The sequence below is a fragment of the Panthera uncia genome, chromosome C2 (genome assembly GCF_023721935.1).
Source record: "Panthera uncia isolate 11264 chromosome C2, Puncia_PCG_1.0, whole genome shotgun sequence".
NCBI lineage: Eukaryota > Metazoa > Chordata > Mammalia > Carnivora > Felidae > Panthera > Panthera uncia.
In genome coordinates, this window is record NC_064810.1 from 34,808,331 (window position 1) to 34,819,463 (window position 11,133).

Here is an 11,133-nt window from a genome sequence, read left to right on the forward strand (position 1 = left end):
GGGAAAAAGAAACAATAAGAGAATCTGTGGTACATAGGGAAACTCTGTATAGCAAAGTTAGTGTCAAACTATTTTATTTGACCCATACTTAGTGTTATATTAGTATATTCATTCTAGTTTCTGGAAATATCTGACATTTAAAACATAAGAAAAGGAAGCTAGTTGCGAAGAATGTTTAAGAAAATGGTTGAGAAAATTAGGAAATGGGGTTGAGATACAGCTTTTTATGAGAGAGGGAGGGTGAGAATTAGACAAAGAATAACATTAATTCATAGGAATTTAGTATGTACCTTATATATGACTTGGAGTGTATTAACATAAAACAGAAATTTAAAAATTATATCAAAAATATAAAAATAGCACAATATGAAAATAAAACATAATTAAATTTTATGACAAATATATCATATAGAATATTTCATATTTTCCCCAAATGATTGCATACATTTTTGGAATTAAATCTCTTTTAGAGTGTTTTTTTTTTCCTGAATCTCCATCAACATACTCTGTCTTAAGATTTTTGTTAACTTTTATTTTATGACCGAAGCAACAATCAAAACTGAATTGGAAACAAAGCTTTAGCAATAATATTAACCAAAATGATCAAAATACTTCCTTTTATACTTTTATAAAGCTAAAGGTAAGTGCCAGTATGTGCTTTAACATTACTCTCAATTTAAAGCACAATGTTGAGACCCAAATTTGTATTGTTAATGCCTTTATCATGATGGTAAAAGTAAGCTCAAACTCCCAAAAAACTGTGTTGAATAATTCCCTAATGGTCTTTAATATAGGCATTTTATTTTACATTTAAAGATTTGAAATGTAGATCAAATCATGTGTTAGAAATTACACTTTTTTCTTTCCTCTATCAAATTTTGAAAAGGTAAAAGTTACTACGATACTAGAAAATATATTTTCATTATGCCAAAATAAATTGTCTATTGTAATACCATACAGAAATTTGAGGTTCCATAAAATGTTCAAAAACTTATTTCCTACCCTTGTTACTATAGATGTCAAAGTACTGTATCTGTCCTGGCCATATTCCAATTCCTGACTCACAGCTCTTATTTCTGCAATATAAAGGTTTTGTACCATAAAATCATCAAACTGGCCTCTTTACTCCACAGCTAATTGGACTAGAGGAGCAAACCTAACCTACAGGCTAGCCACCCCTGTGTCACTTGAGAAGTTAAGTTGAACCAATCAGATTCTGTAATTCAGAAACTTAAATTCAAAATCTGAGGAAGAATTGTCTAGTTAGAAGTAAGAGGAGAAAACAGTATATATGTACACATGATTGGGCAGAGTATATGTCATATAGAAGCCAAACTAACGAGAAAGCAGAGCCTGTCATCAACCAGAGTAAGTGAATCCATAGTGTGATAAATAAAGCAGACACACAATGCCAGTGGAATCATGTATCTGCAGATGCCGAGGGCAAAGACAGGTGAACTTCTCTCTCTAGGATGCCTTCAGCCCGTGTGAATCTAAAACTGCCCTCTTTCTTCAGACTCTCTTTGGCCTTCCTACTATATCCTGTTTTCATAAATCATCACAGAACTCTCAGAGCTTCACATGTATCATTATAATAATATCCTTCTACCTGAACTAGTTTGACTGTGTCTCTGCTCTTTGCAATCAAAAAAGGATTTTATCTAAACTATACCTTAAAGTATGTAAAGCGTGTAGTGGCTGGAATCGTGGCCCCTAAAAAGGTTGTCCACAGAAACTGTGCATGTGATCGTATTTGGAAAAAGGGTCTTGCAGATGAATGAATTTCCAGATCTTAAGATGGGATCATCCTGTATTATCGTGATGGGCCCCGAATCTAATGACAGGTGTTTTTATAAGAGACAGAAGAGAAGACATGGACACAGAGGAGAAGACCGTGTGAAGACAGGCAGAGCTTGGAGTGGTGCAGCCACCAGGAATGTCTGGACTCACCAGAAATTGGAAGAAGCAAAAAAGGATTTTCCCCTGGAGAATTCAGACCTTGGACGGAATTCTCCCCTTAGAGGGAGTACAACCCAGTGAACAACTTGATTTTGAACTTCTGGCCTCCAGAACTGTGAGACAACACTTCTGTTATTTTAAGCCATTAAAATGTTGACAGTTTGTTACAGTGGCCCTAAGAAACTAAAGGATTCCTCCCCCCTACCCCACCCCATAGTGAGAGGCAGGGGTTTTCATTAAATGTATCTTGGATATACAAACTTTCCCTCTATTTTCTTAAGTAGAATACCATGGATATAATTTAGGCTTTTCTTAACTCTGGGTGGCCTTTATAAACTTCCATTTTATATTTTGCAAAGATAATGATTTTGTCGGTGACTGAAGATGTTTATAGGGCTGGTGGTCCCTACTCCAAATGACCCTGGATTACTAGATCTTTTTGAATTATTATTTCTCCTTTATGGCAATATTAGTTAGTCTATTTATCCACTCTTGAATTATCATCATTTTATTTTCACTTGCTAAGTAATATTCTAACATTAAAAAATCTTAATTTTATAATTATTATGCATATTAATGCTTATATTTTATAGAAATGCAGTGCTTTCAAAAGCTATTGCAGGTAGCAAACAAAATTGGTTTGCCCTTTGGTTATTTTTAGATTTGTTTAGTGTTTGAAGAGAGACATTAAACACTATATCTTATCTGTAAGATTTTGATTAACTTGTTTAACATTTCTTTACCTCAGTTCTCCTATTTGTAAAATGGGGACATGATTAACAACTTTATTGAACTGTGACAATTAAATGAATTAACGTATGTAAGTACTTAGATCAGTGCGTTTTTAATATTAAACATTTAATAAATATTATCTAGTATTAACCAAAGTCACTGTTATTTATGACTATTAATAATTGGTTATCACTTATTTTGGTTGCGTGTATTTAACAATACTTCCATCTTCTAAAAAATTGACTTACTTCTGAAAACAACATAATTATATTTTTATAGATTCATTTTAATTGTGAGTACATAGTCTCAATGCGAGCAGAGTTTCTTCTAGTCGTCTAAATTTCAATGCTTCTTTTACAGTACATGTTTTTATTCCTGAGTCTTTTGTTTTCTTTATGTTTTTAGTGTTTACTTATTTTTGAAAGAGAGAGAGACAGAGTGCAAGTGAGGGAGGGACAAAGAGAGAGGGAGACACAGAATCAAAAGCAGGCTCCAGGCTACGAGATGTCAGCACAGAACCTGACGAGGGTCTCAAACCCACGAACCAGAGGTCCTAACCTGAGCCGAAGACAGATGCTTAACTGACTGAACCACCTGACTGAGCCACCTGGATGCCCCTGAGTCTTTTGTTTTTTTAAGGGAGCTGTAAATACTCTTCTGTAGTCCCTCAGCATGATGCAACCTTGTGTAAGACAAGACATAGTCATTGCATTTGTTTCTATGTTTTTTGTTTATACTGAGGTAAAATTGATATTTCACATTATATTAATGTCAAGTATACAACATAATGATTCAGTATTTGAATATATTAAGAAATGAGTACCACAAAAAATCTAGTTAACATCCATTCCCATACATAATTACAGAATTTTTTTCTTGTGATATGAACTTATAAGATCTACCCTCTTAGAATCTTTCAAATATATGATACAGTTTTATTAACCTTAGTTGCCGTGCTGTACATTACATTCTCATGACATTTACTCCTTATGTCCTGAGCCTTTTTTTATAGTAAAAACTAACCTTATTAACCCTGCCAACATCCTTCTTTGATGCACTCAATCCTAGACAAAGGCATCACTGGATTGTTTCTTCCCCAAATTCAAAATACAGAATTTATCTTCAACTTCCCTTTTTCCCTCAGCATGGTATCCAGTCTGTTAACAATCCTTCCTATTCAACTGCAAGCCTCATACTTTCTAGACTCATTTTGACCTCAACTTCTATAGTTCAGGCCTTACTTAAATAGCTTGAGATATGGAAAAAGCTATTTTATTTGCCTTTTCTACAGTGTGTGTGCACATGTGTGACAAAAGAGAAACAGCACAGATATATTCCCAACTTTATGCATGACACATTTATAAGGAAAGAATCTCTTGCTGCCTCTCACGTCTAATGTTTCTAAGGGTTGCCATTTCCTGATTCTCAAAAACCTTAGAATGATTAATTGTGACACAATGAAGTCTCTAAGAATCATCTCCAATCTCTTCAATTCTTATTTTAGATAATATTCCAGCCACTAACATCAATCAAACTCCTTTACAGGTCCCAGGTCAAGTGCTAAAGGAGAACATATCCTGTCCTTTAGAGTTTAGGTTCCCAGAACTCTTTCCAACATTAAAATTGAGGAGGGCACCTTTTGGGATGAGCACTGGGTGTTGTATGGAAACCAATTTGACAGTAAATTTCATATATTAAAAAATAAAAAATAAAAATAAATAAATAAATAAATAAGATTCCTATAATAAAAGATTGAACTAAATTACAAAAAAAAAAAATTATACTACATATAATAATAATATTCTGGAATTTTTACAGTTCCATAATTTGGGTGAAACAGGACTTCATGCTAAGAAAAAGCATTTAAGAAGTTTAAATATTATTCATGTGTTGTAAACAAATGATACAGAGATGGCAAATTCCAAATGATAAAGGGAGTACATTTCAAAAGGCTGTCTCTATAGTGTTTACACATTCACTAACTACATATCTATATGTATAACATATATGTAGAAATACATAAGTGTGTGTATGTGTGTACTAAAGTGTATGCTTGGGGCGCCTGGGTGGCTCAGTCGGTTAAGCGTCCGACTTCGGCTCAGGTCACGATCTCGCGGTCCGCGGGTTCGAGCCCCGCGTCGGGCTCTGGGCTGATGGCTCAGAGCCTGGAGCCTGCTTCAGATTCTGTGTTTCCCTCTCTCTCTGCCCCTCCCCCGTTCATGCTGTGTCTCTGTCTGAAAAATAAATAAACGTTAAAAAAAAATTAAAAAAAAAAAAGTGTATGCTTACATATAGCGTGGAATACTTGGCCCTATTAGAGTTTCTGTGCCATGCCAACACCCTCTCGTAAGTGGGTAGATTTTGGCAAGATAATCACCAACATCATATAATGAAAAACTGCTAGTATTAACAAGATAAATGTCACTGTCTTTTTGTAGTCACTCCAAAGAATTTGATGATACAGTTACCTCCCCCAACTGGTTATAACAGGGTGGACAATGAAGCTGAAAAGAGTGGAGGGTTAGTAAAGACAGTTGGAAAGGAGGTCCTGAGAAATTTCAGAGGCCCCACGTGAGACTCTGTATGTGAACCAAAAGGTGTGTTTCAGCATTTTCTGCCCTGGCACTTTTTCCCTTGCACTGACACTTTTAGGTGGAATGAATACGCTTGGCAATTGCACCCAAACATCTTTAGCTAAAAGAGACAAGAGGGATATATTCTGTCATTAGATGCTCTTCTGTAGTGTTGAGAGACACGGGGAGTACTCGAGCTCTCAGGAAATGGGCTTAGACTCCAGGATTATTGTGGCCGGGCCATCAGACACCACAGTATGACCTCACGTGTGTTCTCCAAAACTACTCTGACAAAACACCAAGTGGCAACTCCAGGTCTTTCCCTAACCTTCTCTTCGAGGTTTGGATAACAAAGATAGACTAAGAAAAAGACGAGTATCTTGTTAATATAAAAGACTGAGCTAAAATGGAAAGGCCACCCTCCCATTGCAACCACACAACTGGTAGAAAACAAACAAACTGAAAAACACCACTGCCAGGAAAACGCTACACACATAAAAAGATTTAGTCAATCTCCATAGTGAGAATACACATCCTAGTTGAAAGAAACAAAGAATTAACTCCAAGTCAGAGCAGTGGGGGAGAGTTGTAGGCAACAGGCACACAGAACTGATAATCATCTAGCTGTGACCTCAATGTATGCAGTGTTCGCATTGCAGTGTTGGAAGTTTGGATAGCAGCCCCACATGCTCAGGGATCTAGAATAGAGGCCCCTTCATAAAGCTGGAAACTGTGGAAGATGCACAGTCCATTAGTGGACCTAGAAAACTCTATATTTGTGTTAGGGAATATATTACAGAAATATGCCACTATGAGAGGAAAAAGCTTCTTGTTAGAAATCTAACCCACATAACTATGTTGTTTGTGACAAATTCTGAATTTTAAGTGCCTGTGAGTGGTGGAGCTTTGTGCCCAAGCTCACGTGGGCTTTGGCCGCCATTGTCACTATTAGGGTTGGTGTGTCAGTTGTGTGCAGGTATAACTCGACTGTGCTTGGTCTCAGCTCTGTTATATGCCTCTTGCTTTCTGTTGTAGCCTTGTACACGGAACACATGTGAGAACCCACTCAAGAAGCATTCCGACTCATTCAGAAGTCTAAACATTCAATGGAATTAACACATTAATAAGGGGCAACAAATGCCTGAGAGGGAAAGCTGATATACAAATATTCTTGTTTTCCTTATAGGCAAGTGTGTCAGGTTTGGTAAATAAGAACATCAGGCACCAATAATTTTAATTTCAGACGAAAATGAAGTTTTACTATAAATAAATTATATGCACTATCTGGGATTTATATTAAAAATGTTTATCTGAAGTTCCAATGTACCTATGTGTTCTGTATTTTATCTCCTGATCCTACTTGAGAGGACGATTCTAAGACTAATTCTAAATAGCTCCTCGGAGTATCCCCAAAGGAGAAAGTCTCAGTTGCCCACTGCAGTGGCCAGCTTGATAACGCAACTTTTAACGGGCATATATTTCTAATTAACTGCTGGTCCGTTTCTTATTCCCATCCCTGGGGAAATAAAAATAAAAGTTCTCAAAATAAAGCAACAGAAGACAGAGATGCTTTACTTTGAGAGAAACCACAAAAGGTAACTATTGGAATTATCGAATCCCACCCTCAGATGGGATTCTGGAACTAGATCACTCACTGGGAAGCAACAATTAGTACCCTGTTGCTAGTGGGAAGTAGAGGAGTAGCTGATTGCTATAGGCTGAATGTGTGTGTGCCCTCAGAGTTTCTATTTTGAAAACTTCATGCCCAAGTTGATGGTAATAAGCAAGGCGAGGTTTTGGGGAGATGTTTAGGTCATGAGACCAGACCCCTCTTGAATACGACAAGCTCCCTCATAAATAAGGCCCCAGAGAGCTCCTTCTCCCCTCTCTCGTGCACAGGTATGGCAACGGGGTCCTCACCTGCCCATGCTGGAACCCTGATTTGGACTTCTAGTCTCCAGAAGTATGAGAAATAAATTTCTATTATTTATAAGCCGCCCAGTCTGTGGTCTTTTATTAAAGCAGCCCAAATGGTCTAAGACAGTGATCATTCCTGGCATCAAAGTCTCACCTATAATGGATTAGGATGAGATACTAGAAGCAGGTGACATATTGAGTTTTCTAGCATCTGTCCAAAAACTGTTTAGTTAGCTAGTTTTTGTGAATGGACTGGAAATCCTATGTTTGTTAATGGCCTTAAAAATGAAAAAACAAAACAAAGCAAAACAGGGGTGCTTGGGTGGCTCAGTCAAACACTCAACTCTTGATTTCAGCTCAGGTCACGGTCTCACGGTTTGTGAATTTGAGCCCGACCTTGGGCTCTGCACTGACAGCATGGAGCCTGGTTGAGATTCTCTCTCTCTTCCTCTCTCTCTCTCTCTCTCTCTCTCTGCCCCTCCTCTGTGCTCGCTCTCTCTCTCTCTCAAAATAAATAAATACACTTAAAAAAATTAAATGAAAAAAAACAAGCAAATAAAAAACTATAGTTCAACTCTTTATTCAAGGAATGCTATATTCCTGTCTTTACCAGTATCTGTAGTTTTTTTGTTTTTTTGTTTTAATTTTTTTTAACGTTTACTTATTTTTGAGACAGAGAGAGACACAGCATGAATGGGGGAGGGGCAGAGAGAGAGGGAGACACAGAATTGGAAGCAGGCTCCAGGCTCCGAGCCATCAGCCCAGAGCCCGATGCGGGGCTCGAACTCGCGGACCGCGAGATCGTGACCTGAGCTGAAGTCGGACGCTTAACCAACTGAGCCACCCAGGCGCCCCTGTAGTTTTTTTGTTGTTGTTGCTGTTCATGATGTACAGTAATAGTCAAGTTTCATACTATCCCGTATGAAGAACCAATTTTCATCATTCCACTTATTGAAACAATTATTATTTCTTCATTGGTTTGCAGCGTCTCCTCTGTCATATGTTGTTTCCATGTATGTTTGGATCTGCATCTGGGCTTTTTTGTCTATTCTATTCCATTTGTTTTTGTCTGAAACCAGTACTATACTATTTTAATTGTAACTTAATATTGCATCTTTTATCTGATAAAGAACATGAGTGCTTCGATGTTGCTCTTCAAGAGAAAATATTGGATATTGATTAAAAAAAAAGGTATTTTCAATTTTGGCTGTAATTACATCGGATCTATAAATCAGTTCGGAAAGAGTTTCATCTTCTTTATATTACACTTTCCAATCCATAAAACATGTTTGTCTATTTAATTAGGTCTTTTTAAATGGTTCTCACTAAAGTTTTGTGATTTTTTTTCCCATAGAGGACACCTACATATCTTGTGAAACTTCTTTCTGGACAATTGATGTCTTTTTTTATATATAATATTGTAAACAGTATCTTTCAAAATTTCATTTGTAAACTGCTTATTGTTAGTAGGTAGAAAATAAATAGATCTCTACATTGATTTTGTATCCAGCATCCTTGATAAACTTTCTTACTATTCCTGAAATGTATCTATAGATCCTTGGATTTTCTCTGTACACAATCATATCATCTGAAAATAATGACAGTTTTATTTCTTGCCTGCAATTTCCTGTACTTCTAATTTTATTTTCTTGCCTTACTTTACTTCCTAGGACCTCCAGTCAAGTCCTGAGTAGAAGCTATGGGAGTAGTCACTCTTGACATATTCCACACTTTTTCAGGGGTCCATCACAAGTATGTTTGCTGTAAGTTTTTCATAGATAATCATTAGCAGATAATTTTCTCTTCTAAATTTTCTGTAGATGTTTATCTTAAATATCTTGGATTTATCTAACCCCTTTCCACTGCTATAAATATAATCATTTGGTTATTTTAAACTGCCAATTTATTGAATTACAATAATTTTTTTGTAATTCAAATAATCTTATAGTCAATATTATTAAAATGCCAAATCTATACAAATAGAACTATTAGATGAAATGAAAATCTAATCGGACTTACTATAGGCATTTTGGAGAAATTAGAAATTTTTTTTTTATAAAATACATATAAGAAAGAACAAAATTTTAATTGAAAATAAAATTATTTTTAAAAATAATTTATGTCCATATTTTCTAGAAGAATCCATAAAGTCACTTGGAAGCTTATTTCTTTGCCTGAAGATGTTTTCTCTCTCTCTTTTTTTTAATGTATATTTATTTTTGAGAGAGCGACAGAGCATAAGCAGGGAAAGGGCACAAAGAGAGAGACACACACAGAATCAATCCAAAGCAGGCTCCAGGCTCTGAGCTAAGCTGTCAGCACAAAGCCCAACGCTTAGCTCAAACCCTTGAGCCACAAGATCAAGACCTGAGCCCATCAGACACTTAACTAATTGAGCCACCCAGGAGCCATGTGTTTGAAGATGTTTTCTGAACCTGGGTGCTCATTGTCCATTCAACAGGGAAGGTGAGAAGAACAGGGCAATGAACACCCCTGTGCAGCTCTCAACCTATGTTTCTCCCTTCCTACATAGTGTCCTTAGCTCATCTTCTCAATGAGTTTAACCCAATGAATTTATGAATTTAGCCCAAACCGTTTTCTCATCATCTGCTTTGTGGGAGCACAAACTAAGATGTGCTTTGTAGGGGTTATTTTTTAGCAATCTTTTTCATTCCCTCCTTCTTATATTTCTTACGGTTTTTCATAAGTAAGAACACGCTTATTTATTTCCTAAATAATCAATCTTGGCTTTCTTCCTAGAAATGTCTATAAACCAGACTAACATAACTTGTATCCCTCTGGTGACTTAGTAGTTACAATTATAGTTCACTTCCATCAATTCTTTTTTTTTTTTTTTTTTACATCGTTTCTTTATTGTGCAGCACTGTTAAGATCCAGCCGCTTTACTTTTAATTATTGTATGACACTCCGTAGTGTGCTTTCATCACATTTTGCACAGGTTTATTGAAGTATAATTGACAAAAAATAAACCATACATATTTAAGCATTAAGCTTTGATGTTTTCATGCATCCATAAAATCATCATCACAGACAAGAAAGTGAGCATATTCATTGCCCTAAAAGTTTCCTCATACCCCTGAGTAATTCCCTTTACTTCTTCCCTCATCTCCAGATAAGCATAGAGGTACGCTCTCTCCCTGCAGACTCATAGGAAACTTGACCAAGAAGTACAGAAATTCCCAATACTTCTTACCCCCACACATGCATAATATCCCTCACTCTCAATATCCCACTCCTATAGTTTTCTACGGTTCGTTACAATTCATAAACTATTTTGATATATCACTATCACTCAAAGCCCACTGTCTAGATTAGGGTTCATTCTTGGTGGTGTATTTTCTATGAGTTTGAGCAAATGTATAAAGACATGTATCTGCCACTGTAGTATGACACTGAATAGTTTCACTCTCTTAAAACTTCTCTGCTAATTAATCTGTCTCTGCTAACCTCTGGCAACCATGAATCTTTTTCTATCCTCTGTGTCTATAATTTTACCTTTTCCAGAATGTCATATAGTTGGAGTCATACATTATGTAGACTTTTCAGATTGGCTTTTCTTACTTAGTAGTATGCATTTGTGTTTCCTCAATATCTTCTCATGTTTGGATAGCTATTTCTTTCTAACACTGAATAATATTCTATTGTCTGCATGAACCAGTTCATTTACCCATTAAAGGGCATCTCGGTTACTTCCAAGTTTTGACAATTTTGAGTAAGGCTTTTATAAACATCTGTGTGCAGGTATTTGTGTGAACATAAGTTTCCAGTTTATTTGGGTAAATCCCAAGGAGCATGAATGTGTGATAAGATTGTGTTCAGTTTGTAAGAAACTGCCAATCTGTCTTCCAAAGTAGCTATACAATCAGCACCGTCAGCCCTGGTAGGAGAGAAACCTTTTTTCTTTAATAATGTGAGGATTGATGCATTTGCA